This window comes from Arvicola amphibius, chromosome X (genome assembly GCF_903992535.2).
Source record: "Arvicola amphibius chromosome X, mArvAmp1.2, whole genome shotgun sequence".
Lineage (NCBI taxonomy): Eukaryota > Metazoa > Chordata > Mammalia > Rodentia > Cricetidae > Arvicola > Arvicola amphibius.
In genome coordinates, this window is record NC_052065.1 from 63,040,856 (window position 1) to 63,063,185 (window position 22,330).

Genomic DNA, 22,330 nt, shown 5'->3' on the forward strand with positions numbered 1-22,330 from the left:
CCGAGACAGAACTTTTCATCAGAATATATTGCTTCTATAAATTGTTGTTTATGACAGGCAATAGTGGTGCAGCCTTTTATCCCAGCACTTGGGAGGCAAAGGCAGACTGATGTCTATGAGTTCGAGGCCAGCCTGGTCTACAGAGTAAGTTTCAGGACAGCAAGATCTACGTAGTGAAACCCTGTCTCAAAAATAACAACAAAAATACTTAATATCCTACAATTATAGTTCTCTCCAACTTATTTCAATTCCTTGACTGTAGGGCTATTTTTCTTTTTGCACACTGGGTTTTTAATTTTTTAGCAGACAATACATATTTCCCTTACCCTTTAAGTTAGTGTGACAATCTTCCATAAGAAACTACTTAAAGAGAAGCTTTTGTCAAAAATGGAAAGAGATAGCAAAATCAAAACAAAATGAAAAGATAAGAAAAAAAACAAAAAAGAAACCCCTGCTGTCTTTAAAACCCACACTTCACCCACAACGTCCACACGAACACACGCTATCATGCTAGTTGCTTGATAACGTGACAGTGTTTCCACAGGCCGTCGGTCCCCACCAGCATGCCAACGGCAGAGTGTGCACAGCCCCGTGTGTTCCTCATGTTGGATGGCAGAGGCTCAGTCAGCTTCACATTATCCGGAGGCCCGGGAAGGAAGACTCCAGGGTCTTGAAATCCCAAATTGTCATGGCTCCATCGATGCCAGTACTGCAAAATTTTCGACAGTCTCGCTTGTCCACCTCATAAATAGACACCTGAGTAATGCTGCTCCGGTGCAGTGTCTCCAAGGCTGTGTTGCGGTCCTCAGCTGTGGCTCTCTTGTCCATGTTGCAGAAGCATTCCATGGCAGACATGTTGCACTGGACGCTCTGTTTTGGGACGTCTATTTGGACACAAAGGTCAAACAGCCACGGTCGTCATAGTTAAATAGCATCAGGCAGCAGTCGTGGCCAGCAGCCACAACGATGTTCTCTGAGACGAACGACACACTCAGCAGTGGCAGGAACTCCGTTTTCAGAGTAGAAACCTGCACACTTTTTGAGGCATCAGCAACGGACACAGTGCTGTCATGGCTGACCCAGGCCAGGCGGCTCCCACTGGCAGAGAAGCTGACCCCATGCACACAGCCTCCGGTGCCACTGCCACCAAATTCAGACATCAGCTGACCAAAAAAAGGCATCTTGCTGCCCCAGGGAGTGCTGGCTGGCTTCTCTCATCCATCTCTTTGATGTAGGCAGAAAACACTCTTCACTTGAAGTCACATGAGCCTGCAGCCAGCAAAACGTTGTTGGGATGCCAGTCCAAACTGAGGACTGTGGGGAGAAGTGGCTTCTTAATGTGCTTGCTCACCCATGAGTCATTTCCAGACTCAAAGTAACATACAGAGATGAGCCAGGCCCCACTCCCCACAGCAAACTTATTCTCGGGTGGGGACCGCTTTACAAAAGTGGCTGTGCGTTAATCCTCAGGATCTCCAGGGTAGGCTTCCAGATGCCGTCCTTCTGACTCCAGACGTAGGCGTTTCGGTTCGCCCCACAAGTAACGATGCGGTGGCTCTTAGGATCCCAGTCAATGCCTGTGATGTGTCCATTATGTTCCTTCAGCTCCTGAGCCTTTGTCCAAGAGTGTTGAGTAGTTGAATGAGGCCAGAAACAAACAAATCCTAGTCTTCAAGTACGAGGAAAGAGAGAGGAAAGGCAAGGAAGCCAGGCATTCATAGACTGTTTAAGAAGCATTAGTAATGGCTATTATTTATTTTCATTATTATTTGAGCAGCTACTCTTGAACCTAATAAAAGCCAAGTAGACGAAGAATCTTCTTACTGCAGTTGGGGAAACCGAGACACCGAAAATCAACTTTCCCAGGGTCACCTGACAAAGTGGCAGAGTCAAATGAGAACTTTGGTGGTCCTACATAAAGGAGTTTAAGCAATGAATAGGAACGCTGAAAAGAGCGCAACTTTGGCGGGAGGTGGGGTGAAACCGAAGAATCTTAAGGTTACTCGGAAAGATGGCTTTTCTCTTGTTGGGGAGGGTTCCCCAATAACTGACGGATCACAGGCTGCTGTAGACAACACCCTGGGGTCGGGGCGGTCCGGAGGGCCAGAGCGGACAATTCGTGGACACTGGTCAGTCGATGCGAACAGGCTCCGGTGGGCACCGATGGAGAAGGGAGGCCCAGAGGGAGCGTTTGACAGATCCCGGAAGTTAAGGTCTATTTTATTGTATCCAATTGATACTTGGATGGTTTCTAAGACTGCCCTGCTTGATATGAGGAATTTAGTTAAACGCTGAATTTTAAAATAAGTTCCTCTTAAAGTTTTTATGCAACTAGAGACACTGTCTGAAATGTACTTCTTAATATTAAATGAAACATTGTGTAGATTCTATTCTATACTATAGAAGTTCTAAATTATCTGAAAATAGTTTCAAAAGTTGCAGCTACAAATTTAAGAAGACAATGCCTATAAAGAATGCATATATAGTCACACAAAAGAATATTTTATTTTGCTCTAGTTATTCTCAGTAACTAGCAATAGGGGAAGAGAAAAAAGAGGCCAGCCAGCCAGCCCTTTGGCTCATTAGTTAGACAATTCTGCCCCCTAGAGGCATAGTAAGGAAAAAACAGCATGAATTCCCACTTCCTGGTGAGAAGCTTGTTTAATTTTATTTGTAATCATGGATCTTATTACCTGAGAATGTTCTCAGTGCTGACAGGAAAAGATCACTCAAGTCATATTAGATTAATACAACAAATAACTGTGATTGTGTGATAAATCCCACAAACCAGCTTCTTTAGGAAAGTAAAGAACCCCAGGAAGAAATCAAAAGCCCCTGTAGAGCACTGTGTCTCCATCCCAGGAGCTCTGGGTCCATCCTCTCCACACTTCCATTTGCGCATACGAAAGAACAGCTATGTAAGGGGATGCTTTTCTGTGGTTTCATCTTGTGTCGGATATGTCTTCTAGCCCTAATTTTGCCATTCAGTAGTTATTAAAGTCAGAGCGCTCTGCCATGTCTACGACACTCAGAACAGCTCTCATCTCAGAATAAATTCTTCTGTCCTTTCCTTGCCCTGTGAAACCTCCCAAACTTCCCCACTGCTTCAGCTTTTACTGATTTTCCTCTTCAGCCCCGGCCCCTTTTCTTCCTTCCAAGTAATGAGCCAAACTCATTCCCAGAGGCTTCTTTAGATGTCCTGTCTCCTTTCATTTGGTCAGGTACCAATCTGTGTCAACTTAAAAAGGACTCAATCACAACATCACATTTGGTTTTCTTTACCTCACCATCTGAATTTGTATTTCGCATGTTGGCAATGCCCGTGGACGTTTTGGGGTAGTAAGACGCTGCAGTCAGCAGACAAACCACCCTCTGGAGAAACTTAAGTTACACAGACAAAGAGATGGGAGGCCTGGGCCACCCCAGGAGTCCAAGCTCACCGGAGTCATCCAGGGAAGTCTGCTGCTTCTGCAGGGCCCGCTGGGATTCTGGTGGGTGGTCGGAGGGGTGGAAACTTGGGCCTGGCCAGCAGAGAGAGGCTGCAGCTGGCCACTTCACAACTGGTTCCCTTTGACTCTGGGCAGCTGAGGGGTGGATGCAGCAGTGACCACAGCTTCATGCTGCTGCTGTCAGTGTATTTCCTCGGCTACCTGGGACTGATCTTCAGTTGGGTGCTGCTGGCGCTTGGGCTTCTAGCCTGGTGCTGTTGGAGCCACGACCTCGAGGCCAGCCACCTGTGCTGTGCGCTGGCACTGTTGGAGGACTAGGAGCGAGCTGTGCACCTGGGGGTGCGAGCCTGCAATCTGCATGCCTGCGGTCATTTTCTAGACACCGGGAGAGTAGAATGGCTTAATAGTATGGTAAAGCACATGGGGCCCTTTATTTGTCATTTTGTAGAGAAACTTTCGAGAAACCATTGGAAGCAGCTGTGTGGGGGGCAAATGCCCACCCATCTCAGCACCTTCAGCTTCACAAAAGTGGACATGGGTCAGTAATCCCTTAGAGACAATGGTGTTAAGGTTTATACTAAAAATGTAGACAAAAGACAAATTATTCTGAATCTTCAGATTAGTCTTGCAGGAAATTGTGAGATTGATTTGAAGATCAAACGATATTTTTGTAGAGCTGGAGTGAAAAGAATTTGGATTCGTGGGACAATGTGGATGATCCTGGAGCCCTTGACTGATGACATGCCTTTATCTGGAGCACTGTCATCTTCTTCCTTAGGAAACCACTTTTAAGGATTAACTGGACAGGACTGACTAATCTCCTGGACATCCCTGGGCTGAATGGTTTATCTGATACTATCATTTTGGACATAATATTAAATTAATTGACAATCACTTGCCAAAAGCCAAGATCCTAGCTGGGCTCCCTACACTTCCAATAAAGACACAGCCCAGTGCAGTCCCCGCCTCCAGTCCCACCCCTCGCATCACACTGGTCTTTTCAGATTCCAATAAAAACTCAGGGGACTGAGCGCTGGTACCTGTCACATATTAGGTCTCACTACCAAAACACCTATATCTCTTTACTTCTCAGAAAAGTTGTAGTCCTGGCTCAGTTAAAAATCAAAGCTGGCTTTGAAGTTGGAGTGTGGCTCTCTCCTTCTCTAAATCCAAGCATGTTGTTAGAAGAAAAATTCAGAGTTTTTGTCTCATATCAGAAGAGCCACCTGGTGTAGAACAGAAGAAAACCAAAAATCTAGGGACTATTGTTGTCAAAACTGTTATCTCCCCAAAATTCTATTTCTTCCCTTACTTATTTTTGACTCTTTAGTACCTTTTTTGGCTGAGTAACTTAAGTATAATTTGACAAACTGATAGGTAAAATTAATGGATGGATGATAGCTAGCTAGCTAGATAATAGATAGATAGGTAGGTAATAGATAAATAGATGACAGATAGATAATAGATGTGTCATATATTCAGTAGAATATTGGTACATTTTAATATTTTTATCTTATTTTTAATTATTTGTAAGTATATGTGTGTCTGTGTATCTGCATGTATTGTCCTGCCTATTCCTCTCAACAATTCAATGACTTTCTGGGGTCCTGGAAGATTTCCCATAACACTGGCTTACCCTATAACCCACAGGGACAAGCCATTGTGGAGAGGACCAGGAGAACTCTTAAGAAGCTGTTGGCCAGGATTGTCTTGTCGGAGGCTAGGAGAGATCCTCATCTGACCTTAACAGAGGTTCTTTTCCATATGAACTTTCTCAGCTTTGATGACAAGGGGCTCACCCCAGCTTACAAACAATGGGCATCTCTGCCAAGGAACACACCCTTGCCCCTGGTGACATGGAGAGATCCTCTCTCCCTCCAATTGCAGCCACCAGCTCCCCTGCTAACCTGTGGGAGAGGGTGTACTTGTACTTGTGTTTTTCCTCAGACTGCCACAACACCAATATGGGTCCCGGTAAGAGATGTATACCTGGCCATTGATCAGCCTGCTTCTACCAAGGAGGAATTAATTCAAGATGGGTAATGTATATACTCCCCTTTCTTGCTCTCATTGCCCCCCTAACAAATTGATTTATTAAGGGCAGAGGTTATGGCCTTTGACTCCTCATTTTTTGAAAAAGTTTGGCATAACATAAAAGGCTATTGGATCCCTCTTGGATGTTCACATATGCATTAATTGGTGGGGTGGTTTTGTTAACCTTTATTCTCCTTAAGTATCTCATGCAGCAGATCCAACATCAGTGGACAGCAACTCAGGTGACTCTTCAGTTGGTAATGTTCTTAGGCATCCTTCTGGCGGTCCTCCACAGGAGCTCATGCATGCCTGGTTATTTGTAATTCAAAAAGCCTCTGCCTAGCCCCCAACCCTGGCAGCTCTCCAGGAATGAATGCTCTTCAAGGGCTAGTAGTCAATGACGGCCACAAGCTTGCTTGGCAGGCCAACTTAAGACAGGCACAGTCTTAATTTGCTGAGCCTTCCTGAGGCGGGGTTAACAAGGCCTGAGCAAATAAGTCTGGCTCTCACTATGTAATTTTTAAAAAAGTGGATATGTAGGAAGTTAAGGCCTGGCGCTGTCAAAGGTCCTGTCTGTGCCTAGCCAATAAGGAGCAATCAACTCAGCGTTTCCTGAGTGCCTAGCAACAGGCACTGTGAGAGATTCCGATGGAGTCTAGCCAATGAGAGGACAAGCATGAGATGTCAACTGTCAACAGATCAAAATGCCGGAGTGCTGTGAGGGTAGATAAGTTTTTCCCTTTCGTTAAATAAGTGAGTCTGCTGTAAGCCTTCTACCTGACTCCTGGCGTCTGTGTTAGTTGATGTCGTGCCTTCACCCCTCCCCCCATTTCCCAAGGAAGACGTTTGGACCCAATAAAACAAATATATTCTCGCACTCACTCCATTAGAAGTATCTTCTGTTGAAGGCAAAGGCCTCCGTCTTTTTGACCACAGAGCTCTCTCCACCCTTGACAGTGTGTGGGACATAGATTAAAAACATTTGTTTTTACATTTGTTTTGAAACAAAGTCTCATGTAGCTGGTTATATAACCAAAAATGACCCTGAACTCTTCTTGACCTTCTTGCCTCGAATGTTCCAGGTGATGTGATTATGGGTACATACCACCATGCTTGGGTGTTAATTTTTTTCAATGATCAATAACTGCAAGGAGACCTGGAATATGCCAATTATATTTTACTTCTAAAGTACAAATTTTCAATTGCCTCCATATTATCATAAGTGTCAAGAAGACAACTGAGGAAAGATTCAATGGGCAACAAATAAGTATCCAATACATTTCGGGATAAGGTTTATTTATCAGTAATGTTGTCTCTGGCTTCCTCCCTCACTCAAGGCCACTCTGGACGTTCTTTGAACCTTGTGTCAGGGTGGTGAGTGGGAAGAGTGGTCGCTGTACATCATAGGACATTCTCCCTAGGCCCTATGGGATTTCTATGGAACATTTGTAAGTAGATGTTTGAGTCATCCACAAAGAAGTCAGTTAGGAATCCAGTCACTCGCGCTTCCAGGCTCAAAACTTACACGTTTGTTGTTGTTGTTGTTGTTGTGGAGACATGGTCTTTGCTATGTAGCCCAGACTAGCATGAATTTGAAATCTTCCTACCTCAACTTTCAAGTGCTAGAATTACAGTTACATGGTGCCAAATAACACAATCCCATGGTCTGGTTTTAAAACTGGCATTATTTTAGCAGGCAGTGGTGCCTAAGCTAGATCAAGATAATATATGCTAGTGTGTGTGTGTGTGTGTGTGTGTGTATTTCTTTATTCTTTGTGAATTTCACATCATGCACCAAAATCCCACTCACCTCCCAGTCGCTCCATATCTTCCTCTCATGCCATGCAGCATCTCCTCCCAAAGAAAACCTCCCCCAAATAATTAAAAACAAAACAAAAAAGACCAACTCACTCCTCCATCTTTCCAACATCTCTTCATTTCTCCTAATGGTATTGGGTCAATGCAAAGCCCACTATGTGGGTATGGGTGGTATGTGAGCTGGTCAGTCTGGGCCACTGGGACCAACCGCCTCAGGCAAGGGGCAAAGCCAACTCTCCTAGGCCTATGCCATAGGAGTCAGCTTTCCCAAGCCTGTGGTATGGGATGAGGCCTCTCCCCCAAGTGCAGGGCTCAGCTCTCCCATGAGGAGTAGAGCTAGTTCTCCTGCTGCAGTGTCCAGTGAGGGGCAGGGCCAGCTACCCCAGGGTCACTAAAGGCCAGAACTGATTCAGCACAACCCTTGGATTTCAATACACACGGTTCCTACGGCCTCCTGTGATAACACAGGCCATGGACATCAACATAGACCCCAGTTGCAGTGGGACCATGGACCCAGACATGGTACTCGGCAGCAGCTCAAGACTGGATGCCACCACAGCCCCAGTGGCAGATCAGGTCATACAGATCAGTACGGCCCTGGTGGCAGTGTAGCTTTCAGACACCAACATGGCCTCAGGTGGCAGTCCATACCCCAGGTAACCATGTGGCATTTGGTGGCAACATGGGTCATAGATGTGAACACAGACTCCAGCAGCAGTAGGACCACAGACACAGACAAGTTACATATACAGAAAAAAACATCAGAATAACAGCTGATTTCTCAATGGAAACTCTGATATGTCCTGGAGAAATGCACTCCAAATTCCAAATGATCATGACTGTCAAGCTAGACTGCTGTACTCAGAGAAACTCCTTGCTGTAAGTGAAGGAAAAAGAAAAACTTTCTATTATCTAAAGTGGTTAAATATCTGGGTGTTGTAGGAGGCTGTTTGTTCATTTCCCGGCCGCCCAGACTCCCGAAATAATCACATAGAAACTGTATTATTTAAATCACTGCTTGGCCTATTAGCTCTAGCTTCTTGTTGGTTAACCCATTTCTATTATTTTATACTTTACCATAATGTTCGTGGACTACCAGCAAGGTTCCAGCTTGTGGCTGGCATCTTTCTCCTCTGACAGCTCCATGGCGTCTATTGACTCTGCCTTCTTTCTCCCAGCATTCAGTTTAGTTTTCCCCACCTAGCTCTATTCTGCTAAGCCACTGGCCAAAACAGTTTCTTTATTCATTAACCTACAAAAGCAACACATATACAGAAGGACTTCCCACATCATCTTGTTGTAGTTCTGTCTGACTGGAATAAAGACTCAGTTGGTTATAACTCTACTGTGTCAGAGTGGTCATCTTTGGTGGGCTTGCATAACAGAAAGACAAATGAAGCTGTAACTTGTTGTGGGATATTTGTTCACACTAACATTCCAGGACTTCTAATAATGTTAAACCTTGATTCAGAAGGTGGAGTCAGTGATTGGCTGACCGGAATTAGCCACAGATACATTGGAGGATCAAGGGAGTTGGAGAGAGAGGGACAAGAAGAGACAAGGAGAGCACTGGAGGAAAATGTGGAGAGTAGGATCAGCTGATCATTTCTTAGCTGTTCCTTGTATTTATCACATTTTATCTCAATTTCTGGCTCATGAGTTTTATTAATACTAGAACAATTAAGGTAAATACATTAATAATTACTGAAACCCAAACTGTGACTAAGAACACAAACAGGAAACCAATACTATATCATATTGGCTACGACCAAAACATACCTCTCAATAGTAACTTTAAAACTAGGGGGATTTATTAAATTTTAAAGTGAAAATCATGGCATTTATTAATTTGTACATATAAAAAGTACACAAAACAGTACATTCAGAATCTTGATTTGTTATGCCATCTTTGAGGAAAGTCGGAGGATTCAATAATGTATACTATGTTTTTATAATTTTTTGAGATTATAAAATAATTATATCATTTCTCCCCTTCCCTTTCCTCCAGACCTTCCTATGTACCTTCTTGCCTGTATTAATTTATGGCCTCTTTTTCTTTAATTGTTCACACACACACACACACACACACACACATACACACACACCTGCTTAGTCTGTAAAATGTTACTGACTATTTGGTATTGGATAACCAATTGGTGTACTCTTCCCTGAGGAAGACTATTTCTCCCACTCTGAACATTCTTTAGTTGCTTGTATTCTATGTATAGGGATGAGGCCTGTGAGTTTTTCCCCTTCCACATTCTTTTTTCTTTTGCAGATTTCAATACCATTTCTTCATTTTGTATACTTAGTTATTTAACTTTTATTTGCTGTGAGACATTTCTCTTCTAGTCTAGTCAATTTGGTGTTCTGTGTGCTTCTTGTATTTGTATACTTATGTCTTTTCTTAGTTGGGGAGGTTGGTTTTCATCTATGATTTTTTTTGAAGAGCTGGTCAATGTCATTGACCTGGGATTCTCTCTCATCTGTTTTGATAACTTTGTGCTTTTGTCTTTTCATGATTTCTCATAGTTTCTGTATGTACCCTATCTGTGTTTTAAGATTTTTTTCATATTCTTTGTTTATCTTACCTAGATACTCTATCTTTGAGTTTTGATATTCTCTCTTCTGCTTGATTCATTCTATTTGTAAGGCTTTCCTCTGAGTTTTTCAGTTGTATTATTGGATTTTTGGTTTGTTTATTTGTTTGTTTGTTTGTGTGTTTGTTTGTTTGTTTGTTTTTGAGACAAGATTTCTCTATTTAGCCCTGGCTGTCCTGGAACTTTCTCTATAATCCAGGCTGGCCTCAAACTCAAGATCTGTCTGCCTCTGCATCCCGAGTGCTGGGATTAAAGGTGTGGATCACTATGTCTGGTACACACACACCCATAGGTATACACACACACACACACACACACTCAGAGCCAAAACAAACCCAACCAAATAAACAATTAAACAAACTTAATGAATTCAGAAAAATTAAATGAAAATCCATGTATCCTGACTACAATGTAGTAAAGCTTAAAATTAACAGCAAATGAATCTCTAGAAATTAGACATGAAAATTAAAGAACTCATTACTAAATGGTAAATGGATCAAAGAAGAAATAAAGAAAGCAATAAAAATATTCCTGGAATTAAATAAAACTGAAAGCATAACACAGAAAAAACTCTGGGACACATTAAAAGCAGTCCTAAGAGGGAAATTTATAGCTCTAATTGCCTACACTGAAAAAAATATGAAAATGTTGTTTGGGGGCCGCTTGTTCGTCCTGGCTGCCCAGAACTGAAATAATCCGCCCAAGAGAAAGAAGTGTGTTGCAGTCAACAAAACTGAAAGAAATGGAAGATCTGAAGAGCCATCTAAGCCCTTTGACACTGGGCAGACAGCTACAAGATTTGGAGTTTGCCCTGCTGGGTTTGGTCCTGCTTTGATCCAGTGTTTACTCACTATGTTCCCTTTCAACCTTTTGGAATGGCGCTGTATATTCTGCGCCATTATATATTGGAAGTATGTGATGTAATTTTTGATCTTTCAAGGGATCTTGAGTCTCAGAAGAGACTTTGAACTTTTAAGCAGTATTGAGACTGTGAAAGACTGTGACTTTTGAAGTTGGGTTAAATGAATTTCGCACTGTGATACAGGGGCCAGAGTGTGAGATGTGGTGGTTTAAATGAGAATGGCCCCCATAGGCTCGAATATTTAGATACTTGCTTCCAAGTTGGTGGACTGTTTATGAATGATTAGTAATAGGTGTTCTGTACCCTATAATAGGTTTCTCTGCTGACGCAGCAAGCCAAATTTAAAAAACTTAGCCAGGAGGTGATGGTGCACACGTTTAATTCCAGCACTCGCGAGGCAGAGGCAGGTGAATCTCTGTGAGTTTGAGGCCAGCCTGGTCTACAAGAGCTAGTTCCAGGACAGTCTCCATAGCTACTGAGAAATCCTATCTCGAAAACCCAAAATAAATAAATAAAATAATAATAAAAAGTAAAAGACCAGGTTTATTCTGGGCAAAGCAACTCCCTGGTAACCCTCCAGCCTCCAGAAATTGAGGCAAGAGAAGGGGCAGGAAAAAATCATATGGCCTAACTGAAGGAGTGACCTTAAGTACTCTGTACGCACGGGATGGTGATATGTCCTCTATAAGGTGGTTGTGTGCCTAATTATAGCGCTTTAGGCAGGGATTGGGCAGCTGGCAGCTTCAGGGGAGGAGCCGCCACAACCGGCAGAAATGCAGAACTGGACTTTTGGGCAGTTTTTCTGAGAGGGTGGAGTTTGGAAAGGCGGGAATGGAGCTTTAGCAGGGGTCAATCTGTTCCAGCCGAACAATTGGGAGCTGAGGTTTTGTTGGAGGAGGTGAGCTTTGAAGTTTCAAAAGCCCACACGAGCCCCAGTCTCCTCCCCCTCCCTCTTCCCCTTCCCGTCTCTCCGTCTCTCTCCTGTCTCTCTCTGTCTCTCTCTCTGTCTCTCTCTCTCTGTCTCTCTCTCTCCCTCCCTCCCTCCCTCCCTCCCTCCCTACCTTCCTCCCTCCTTTCCTCCCTCCCTCCTTCGTGCTTGCAGATGAGGATGTAAACTCACAGGTACTATTCTACTATTATGCCTGCCTGCCATGAAACTGTAAGCAAGTTTCTTTTTCTTTCTTTCTTCCTTCCTTCCTTCCTTCCTTCCTTCCTTCCTTCCTTCCTTCCTTCCTTCCTTCCTTCCTTTTGGTTTTTCGAGACAGAGTTGCTCTATGTAACAGCTCTGGCTACAAGCAAGTTTCTTATAAAGGCAAAAAACACAAGTTTGATACCTCCCGTTGAGGGAGTTGTGATGGCTCTTGGCAAGTATGACAGGATATGAGCTTTTATGAAACTGTAAGCAATTATATACTTAAGATGTCCCCAATATTCTTGGGTGTTTGATTACTTGGTCCTTAGTTAATAGCTAATTGGTGAGGCTTAGGAGGTTTGGTGCTGCTGGAGGAAAAATGTCCCTAGGGGTGAGCTTTGAAACATCATTTACAGTGTGCTCTCTCCAGATGTGGATGCTCTGCTTGAAGCTTGAAGTTCCAGCCACCATGTCTGCCACCTGCTAACCCATCATTATGCACATTAACACTTGGGAACTATAAACCCCAAATAAACTTTCTTCTCTAAGTAGTCTTGCTCATAGTGTTTCCACAACAATATAAAGGTAATTAATACAAGTCAGAAAGACAGATATTTCATGTTATCCTTTGTGATTCCTATTTCTGAAACATTTTATGCTTACTTTACAAACATATAATACATACATTAGTGTTTATGTATACACACACACACATGCACACACACACATGCACTCGCAAATAAAGTTAATCCTCTAAGCACGAGAAACTTGCCTTTGAGTTGCTGATCAGAGGAGTTCAGGAAACTTCCTAAACAACGTTAACTGTTTTCATTGTCCTAAATTATCTCCCAAGACTTGAATGTAAGATCCTATAATTGTGAGGTGGTGGTGGCACACACCTTTACCTCCCAGCACTCAGGAGGTAGAGGCAGGCAGGTCTCTGTGAGTTCAAGGCCAGCCTGGTCTATAATGTGAGTTCCAGGACAGCCAGGAGCTACACAAAGAAAACCTGTCTTGGAAAACCAAAAACCAACCAACCAAACAAACAAAAAGACACTATTGCTGAAGATAGCAAATAATTCAGATACAGGATTTGGAGAAATTGAACTGGAATTGAAATGAGAAAAACCAACAGCTAAATCCCACCCCAGCCTTGGGTTAAAACTGAGGTCAACTTGAGTCTCCCCACCCCCTTGGCTCTTAAGGCACTCATAGGAACTTTTGCTAATCTGCATTGTTCTGCTTCTGTAGCCGCAAGGCTTTCTACTCCCCAAACAGAAACACAATAGTGACACAGTTGTGTCCTCTTCTTATTAAAAGCTCATATCCTGTCATGCTTGTTAAGAGCCATCACAACTCCGTCAATGGGAGGTACCAAATTTGTGCTTTTTACCTTTATAAACCTCCTGCTCTCTCAGCTAACACTTGTGATTGCCCCCAGGTGGATCTGCCTTACTCAATTAAAAACTTCAGATTCATAAAGTTCTTGTCCTGGTCTCCTTTTCTTGGGTAAGAACAGCCCAGCTATAACAGAACTGACCTGGAAGCCTCCTCCCAAGGTGGAGTCCTCTCATGTGTCTGAAGGTACTGTGCAATCTGCCAAGGGATAAAAGCAATCATTACCCCTACCCAGTGGTAAAACCTGAAAACCACAACAATGACCAGCATGGCAAGCTATTCCCAGTGGTGCTATCATGGTTGGTTTTAATGTCAACTTGCTACAAATTATAGTCACCTCAGTGGGGAGTCTTAATAGAGGCCGGACAACCCACCCCAGTTATGAGTAACACCTTGTTGTAGCAGTCCAGGTAAAAAGTATACAGCAGAAGGAAGATGACTCTCACTTTGCTCTTCTGACCTTCCCTCTTGCCAATGACTTGATCTACTCTGTTGCTGCTGCTGCCGCCGCCGCCGCCGCTGCTTCTGCTGCCTCTTTCACAGCTATAAGAACCAGCATTTCCAGGCTCCTATTATGCACTAAGGACCAGTGGCTCTCTAGGGACCCTCCAGGTTTTCAACACCATTTTGGGACAGCAGAGTAAACAGCTTTGTGAACTAAGCAACTACTAGGTTGTTGGATTCTCCAGTGAGAGACCGATGAGGCACCCAGTCCCAGGGACAAAGTGATTATTAGGTCCTCAGCCTCTCAGGTTTGATGCAGCTGTTGTTATTTTAATATAGGATGATTTATGGAGTTTCATATACATGTACATATATACACACATATTTTTTCATCCTATTGCTTCGGTTCCTCCAGAACACTGACTAATAGAGCTGCAACAGTGGCACTTACCTTTTTGGGGTAAACAAAAGTCATCTTATTGGACATAAGGTTTGCTTAGTAGAAAGGAATTCATGCCTAGAACTGTAAACCTAGCCAATAACCAGGGACTAATGAAATCATGGTCACTAAAGGAGAACTTACCTTACTTTCTTAAAGCAGTATCATTTCTAATTGTATTCTTCCTACTCATCATCAAATAAGCTTTTTTTTTTTTCAGAGAAAACTAAAGTCAGCCACAACTGATAAGATTGTGCAGTACCCAACCCCAGTTGATGGGTCTACAGTACAATCCTTACACTTAATGCTCAGGGAGAGGGTCCAGAAAGATTGTAAGCGGCAAGGACTAGGACGTAAGTTGTGAGATGTGTCTTCTACATATAATAGGAAAACTGCATTCATGAAAACGTAACCTTTAAACAAGATCTACACAATGATATCACCCACTGACGTGGCAACATGGACAAGGAAACCTCACAAGGCCCCATCCATATAGATGAGGAGTTACAGAAAATTAATGGCTTCTGAGAGAGGAAAATTCAGTATTCTCCAGGGATGAGCCCCCTGAGAAGTTATTCAATCCCAAACTGTCATCCCCAAACACACATAGATATGAACAACACTAAATGAACTCAGTGGATTTTATTATGTTGTATGTATGCTGTATGTATGTAAGAATGAGTGTGTGTGTGTGTGTGTGTGTGTGTATGTGTAAAACAATAATTAAGATAAAGTTATGAAAGGGAGTAGGGGAGACACAGGATTTGGAAGAAAAGAGGCAGGGGGAGGAACTGATGTAAATACAATGCTCATGTGCTCATGTACAAAATTCTCAAAATAATGAATTAAAAAGTTAAAACTATTCTTCTGAACACACCTCCCCACAGAACACAAAAGAAAGGACAGGGCCAAGGCAAAACAAACAAAATAATTTCTCTCAATTTGGGCCTTTAGTATAGAGAAGCTATACCAAAGATTTTGAAGAGGGGAAGGAAGGAAAGAAGGGAGGGAGGGAGAAAGGAAAAAAAAAGAAAGGAAATCTGGGTGAACAAGAATAAAGCTTTTCTTTAAAAAGCAAAGTGTGGAGCCAGTGGTGTGTCCCTCTGGCTTCTTGCTAAGCAGTCAGATTCCTATGGGGAGAGGTTGGAGTCACCTGTACTAAAATTCATCAATCCTCCACCCCAGAAACTGTTTCTAGACACCTCAAAAAAGTTCACAACAAATGTTATGACATATTCACATACAAGATATAAGTAAAGCCGGGCGGTGGTGGCGCACGCCTTTAATCCCAGCACTCGGGAGGCAGAGGCAGGCGGATCTCTGTGAGTTCGAGACCAGCCTGGTCTACAAGAGCTAGTTCCAGGACAGGCTCCAAAGCCACAGAGAAACCCTGTCTCGAAAAACAAAAAAAAAAAAAAGATATAAGTAAAGGCAAATGAATCAGTGATGTGGGATTCCCCTCTGTATTCTGTGAATGTCATTGAAGAAGCTGCTTGGGCCTATAACAGGGCAGAATAGAGCTAGGCAGGAAAATTAAACTGAATGCTAGGAGAAAGAAGGCAGAGTCAGAAAGATGCCTTGTAGCCGCCACAGGAGACAGATGCCTCCACCGGAGCCCGCTGAAACTTTGCAGGTAGGCAAAGGTGATGCACAGATTAATGGAGATGGGTTAGTTTAGGATATAAGAGCTAGCTAGCAATACACTTAAGCTATTGGCCAAACAGTACTGCAAATAATATAGTTTCTGTGTGAGGAGACAGAAGCAGGAATGTTGCCTGGTAAACCATAACCTCGTGGCAATACACAGATTAATAGAAATGGGTTAATTTAAGATATAAGAGCTAGCTAGCAATACTCTTAGGTGATCAGCTAAGCAGTGATTTAATTAATATAGTTTCTGAGTGATTATTTCAGGTTTAGGCAGTTAGGATACAAACAAGCAGCCTCTGCCAACAAATCAGCCTTTTCCAAACCTCAGTTTCCAAAGGCTTTCTTCACAGAGCTGTTAATATTTCACTCCATGTTGCCAAACAAAACAAACTTTCAGCAATGGCATCAAAGAGGTTTGGTGTTGGGAAACACTCTCATCAGGGCTGAAGTCTGGTCTGGCAGGTAGCCTTTACTCTCCTATTGTCTCCTCACCCTGTTACACCCCAGAACACGCAAATGGATAGATCACCACTTTCTAACTAAAGTTGAAAGACATTGTAAATACACACTTGCTATTTCTAGCAATGGCAAGAATGTTCATCTGTAGCTATTATTATTATTATTATTATTATTATTTGTATGGTTTTCCCGTCAATTAAGGAAGTAAATAAAGAGGCTCTGAAGAAATTTCAAGTGTCTATTTCTGAGGGAAGTGTGACAGCACTATTGATTGGCTGTCACATTGCACTGCAGTTGGACTGGGCTTCTTTAACTGGCTAAGCTCTTTTTTCTAATCTTTTAAAATTTCTGTATTATTATTACTAATTATTATTATTGTTATTATTGTGTGGGTACATGCATATATATGTGGAGGTCAAATTTCCCTACACAATGTTGGCCCCCAGATCAAACTGAGGTCATCCAGCTTGAGTGACATCTTGAGTGAATGTGTATTTTGACATGGGCATGAACAGCCAGGGACTCCAAGACTTATTGGCATACGATGAATTGGCAAAGCCATTACCCATATGGGCCAGGCTCATGAGTGATGTCAAAGCTTTCCTAGGGCTGGAGAAATGGCTCAGCGGTTAAGAGCACTTCCTGCTCTTCCAAAGGTCCTGAGTTCAATTCCCGGCAACCACATGGTGGCTCACAACCATCTGTAATGAGGTCTGGTGCCCTCTTCTGGCCTGAGGCACACACACTGACAGAATATTGTATACATAATAAATAAATAAATATTAAAAAAAAAAGCTTTCCTATATAGTGTTTGTGAACAAACTGATCAATGTGTGCTAAGACTAACAACTGCAATTTCCTTCTCTTGGATGTTTACAGCCTGAGACTTCTCACTTACGGAGACCCTGCTACAGAAACTAGCTAATCCGACCTCCTGTGCAGGTTCCACGTTGCAGTCATACAAGTTAGAGAACCCCACCTGATCCCAGCCTCACTCTATGTGTCTGTTCTTTCTTCATCCTCAGACAGGGTTCCAGTACCCAAACAGAATTAGTGAATGGATCACCTTAAACTATTTGGTGTTGTTTTTCTGTCCTTTGGCTGGGACCTCCTTGTGCTGCTGTGGCCTCTGGGAAATCCTGGTGAAGAATTAGATTTACTTGGCCTTGTAGCCCCTAGGCATTAATGACTAACCCTATGTTTATTACTTGCTTTTCTAAACGCACACATTTCTTAGAGAGAGACCATACTAAAACTTAAATTTTGTGAAACACAAGAAGATAAGGATCAGAAATTTTGTGGATGAGATTGATAGGAATATGAAAGACACACTTAGACAAATAGATGAAAGGGTAAATGAGCCATTGTATCTGTCTACACAGAGAAAAAAATAGAGGGCAGGGAATAGTCTTCAAAATTTTAGTGAGCCTGCCTCTTTGGGAACAGATTCTACAGGCACAAACCCTCCCCAGCACTTGCTGCCTCTCTGAAATATGAGACACACTGAAAATTTGGTCTAGGATTAGATAATGTGATATCTACATTAGATAATGTGTCTAAAGGTTTCAGCCAACTGATGACATACAATTAATACTAAAACACAAGATGGGGTGGGGCAAATGGTACTTTTAGTGGTTTGGCTGGGCATTCTAAGCTGACAGCTTTGGTGTACAAGTTAAAAATGAGGCTTAGTGGGGCTGGAAAGATGGCTCAGTGCTCTTTCAGAGGACCTGGGCTTAGTTACCAGATGGTAGCTCACAACCATCTGTGACTTCAGTTCCAGGGGACCTGACAACACTTTTCTGACCTCTGAGGGTTCCTGCATATACATCGTGCCCATAAAATCTGGCACACACATATATGTAAAATAAATATTTTTCAACAACCCTTAGCATCACCACTGTAGTTTAAAAGTTGGTTTTTAAAAAAATCCAGATAAATCCAGAACAGGATTTGATAAATCCAGAATGATTATTGACTCCATTTCTTATCCTTTTTTGAAATATATTCCTTCCCACTTCCCTCCTATCTGGGTCCACACCCTTTCTGTGTCTCATTAGAAACAGGTTTCTAAGGAATAATAAATAAAATATAAGATAAAACAAAAACTTCACTCTTAATGGTCTATTTTGTGTATACATTTTGGAAATCAAATTGGGAGCCTTGGGCATGCTAAGCAACTTTCCTAACTCTTATTTAAAAGGTTAAAACTATGAAGGTCAGGTTTTGGTTTCATTCAGGCCCTTGAATACAGTTAATCTTAGAACTTGAAGATAGATTACTAATAGCCATATTACAAATGGATAAGCATTTTCAAGTGCTTTATATTAAGTACTCTATAAATTCATATCCAGTGAGGTGGGCATATTGCTATCCTGCAATCTAGGTGAGTTATAAACACTGACTAATTTGCCATGGGTCACAGGACATTCTAGAGTATTTGACTCACATCTTTGTTTCTGAAGTTCTTCCTTGGACTCTTAATCCTGTTTCTTTATGACCTCATTTGTTTTTCAGTATTCCAACTTCTAGGCTAGTTTAATTTTTGACTAGTTTGCCAAGGAAAATTTTAAAAGGACAAATCTATATTCATTTATATGAATTAAGGGATATAAATATCATAAATTTGTTAAATCACTCTGGGCATTTCCAAATACACCTTAGGAGTTAGAAATTGAATCAAATGAACATTCATTTTAGCATGTTAATAGGTTTTTGTGAGTAAGAGGCTGAAACTAAGGGCCAGGCAGTGTTTAAAAGAATACAGTTTCCGTGTAATTATTTTGGGGCATAAGCTAGCCAGGAGGCCGAAAGCCGGGCGACGGGAATGCAGCCCGCAGCTCCTCACTACAGATTGGCGCCCAACGTGGATAACTGAATCCACAGAAAGCTTGAGAAAACTTGGGAAAGAATAGAGTAAAGCATGGCTTATTGGTAGGAGCAATTTCTCGGGTCTGAACATGTGTTTTTCGGTTTTCAGTCGTAGCAGGAAAAAAGCTGTGCTGTTTTAAAATGCCAGCTTTCTGGGCCATCCTGCCAGGGCAAATTCTGACTCTTTCAAGCAGGCAGTCCTGACTATGGAGCTTTTGATTGTTGTTTAACACTGTTGCAGCTTGCTTGCTGGCAGGGACCTTGAACCACAACAGAGTTGTGTGATAAACATGGCTACAGCTGGTACCTCAGCCATGAGGCTGGAAAGCTAAGGAATGGGCTGTATCCAGCTGCCAAAGCCACAGCTTTAGTCCTACCCATATTGTTTGGTAAATTAAAGACTCATGTGGTCACAAAAAGAGAGATATACAGTAAAAGAAAGATTCAAAGTCAAAGAAAATGTCTAACTGGTTTACTACGTGTTAAAAATATATTCAGCCTAAGGTTAAAGTTCTTAAAAGTAAAAAAGAAAAAAAGGAAGTAGTTTGTTGTGGTCCTATACACCTTTAATCCCAACACTTGGGAGGCAGAGGTGGATTGACCTCTGTGACCTCAAGGTGTGGTAGCACACACCTTTAATCCCAATGCCTGGGAGGCAGAGACAGACAGATCTCTGTCAGTTCAAGGTGTGGTAGCGTACACCTTTAATCCCAGCACTTTGGAAATAGAGGCAAGTGGATCTCTGTGAGTTCAAGGACAGCCTGGTCTACAGAGTTATTCCAGGACAAAGATATACAGAGAACCTGTTTCAAAAAGTAAAAGTAAAAATAAACAAAATAGAGGTTAAGTAAAGCCGCATAAAGATGGAAAATACACAGAGAATCTTGATACTATATGCTATCGTGCTCTCTTTGAATTGTTTGAATGTTGAGGAACGAGCAACAGCTGCTAAAAGAGATTTGTTTATAAATGCTGCTGAACTAATCCAAGATAGACATTTTGAAAATACCTTGAATTCAGAATTTGGATCTAAGGATATGATACTTTGGAAAAGAGATTCTTCTTTTATTTTTACAGAAAAGGAGACCCATTGGATTGCTTCTATCCCAATATGGTATGATAGACCACACCCTCCTGAAAGGTTTCTGTGAACACCCTCAAAAAATTACTTCACTCAACTGATGACTGAGATGAACCTAGCACACAGGTTACACCATGAAAGATCTGATTAACAGTGCCCCCATTCAGCAGGAAGCAGTTTGGAGAGAAATAACTGTGCCCATGTTCCCAAATATTGTTTATAAGTGTTCTTTTACATTTAAAGGAGGATATGATATAGATATGAATAATTTGCATTGGTATAGATTTTGCTTTATTGATAGAGATTTAAGGTCAATTTTGTTATATGTATATGTATTTTTGATACTGATTAAGGTATTAGATTGTGTAGTTCATTTTAAAAATGTAATGTGTAATTAGGAAATATAGGTTGCTAATGGATAATCATTGATAATAGTAAAACTTGTAGTCATGTTAGTTAGATTTTCTAGATAAATAGAGGTATATTTCAGTTAGATAGGCATTCCTAATATCTTTCAAAGACTACAGAATATTCCACTTAAATGTTTTAATAACTTAAGGCTTTTCATGACAATGAGACACGTCTGCTCCTGGCAGCACCAATCTACTTCAAGAAGATGATGGGCATCGAAGAGGATCCTTATGGAGTTTGATAGCCATTTGGGCAAGAAACTGCTTTTGCCTGGACTGTTGCATAAACTGGACACAAAGAACCCACAGAGAGAGGACTGCTGAACTTGCCTAAAGGTGAGATGATTCTTTGGGATTCCTGATTCATGAAAGAGTCTGCAAGACATTCTGCGGGACACAGCAGATACTGACTGAACTGCCTTTGAAATTTCCTGCTTCAGGGAAATGTCTCTGGATACTATGGGCCTGAAGGCTGAAGATGGATGCCCCAATGGTACAGAGGAACTTCAGGTGACTGTCCAGGCAGCTAGATGTCTCTGTGATTTCTAGAGTTTTATAAGTTGCTTACTTCTCATTTACTTAGGTAATATTATATCCTTCTGGTATCTTTGATGGAGTTGAAGAATAGATATAGTTGTTTTCCTTTGTTATGGTAAAAGATAAAATGGATATATTGTAACTGTAATTCTAACTTGATAACTATTTTGTTATATGTAATTTTACTATGTTAAAGTTAAAGCCTTTCATTTTTGTTTAAACAGAAAAAGGGGAAATGATGGAGGATTCTTATTGGCTAATAAACAAACTGCCTGGCTCGTTTAATGGGCCAGCCCTTAGGTGGGTGGAGTAGACAGAACAGGAAGAAGGAACTGAGGTAGATGGCTCAGTCAATTGCCACGCCTCTCCTAAGTGAGACAGATGCCATGCCTCTCCTCTCTGAGCGAGATGCGATGAAGCCAGCCACCAGGTCAGACGTGCTGAATCTTTCCCGGTAAGACACCATTCGTGGTGTTACACAGATTATTAGATATGGGCTAGTCAAGATGTGAGTAAGAGGCTGAAACTAAGGGCCAGGCAGTGTTTAAAAGAATACAGTTTCCGTGTAATTATTTTGGGGCATAAGCTAGCCAGGAGGCCGAAAGCGCCGGGGCGGCGGGAACACAGCCCGCAGCTCCTCACTACAGGTTTTGGCATCAGTTTTAGGGCAAGTATTTTCCAAAAGTCTTGGAAAAAGTATATATATATATATATATATATATATATATATATATATATATATGTGTGTGTGTGTGTGTGTGTGTGTGTGTATATACACACATATATATATACACACACACACATATATACACGTGCCTCTGTATATGTCTACATATATGCATATGTATATATATATGCACATCTATTTATATATGTGGATTATGTGTATATATATATGTATGTATAACAGGTTGGCCTCGAACTCACAGAGGTTCTGCCTGCGTCTGCCTTCCAAGTGCTGGAATTAAAGGTATGCACCACCACTGCCCAGCCATGTTTTGTTTTTTGAGACAAGGTTTCTCAGTGTAGGTTTGGCTGTTCTAGAACTTGTTCTGTAGACCAGGCTGGTCTTGAACTCAGAGATCTGCCTGCCTCTGCTGCCAATAGCTGGGATCAAAGGCATGCATCACCACTGCTAGGCCTTAT

At 41.9% G+C, this 22,330-nt stretch overlaps 1 pseudogene; it reads right to left on the reverse strand.

Moving 5' to 3' along the window:
- Positions 1 to 630: 630 nt before the first annotated feature.
- Positions 631 to 3,821, reverse strand: LOC119804307 (annotated as a pseudogene).
- Between the last annotated feature and the right edge of the window lie 18,509 nt (positions 3,822 to 22,330).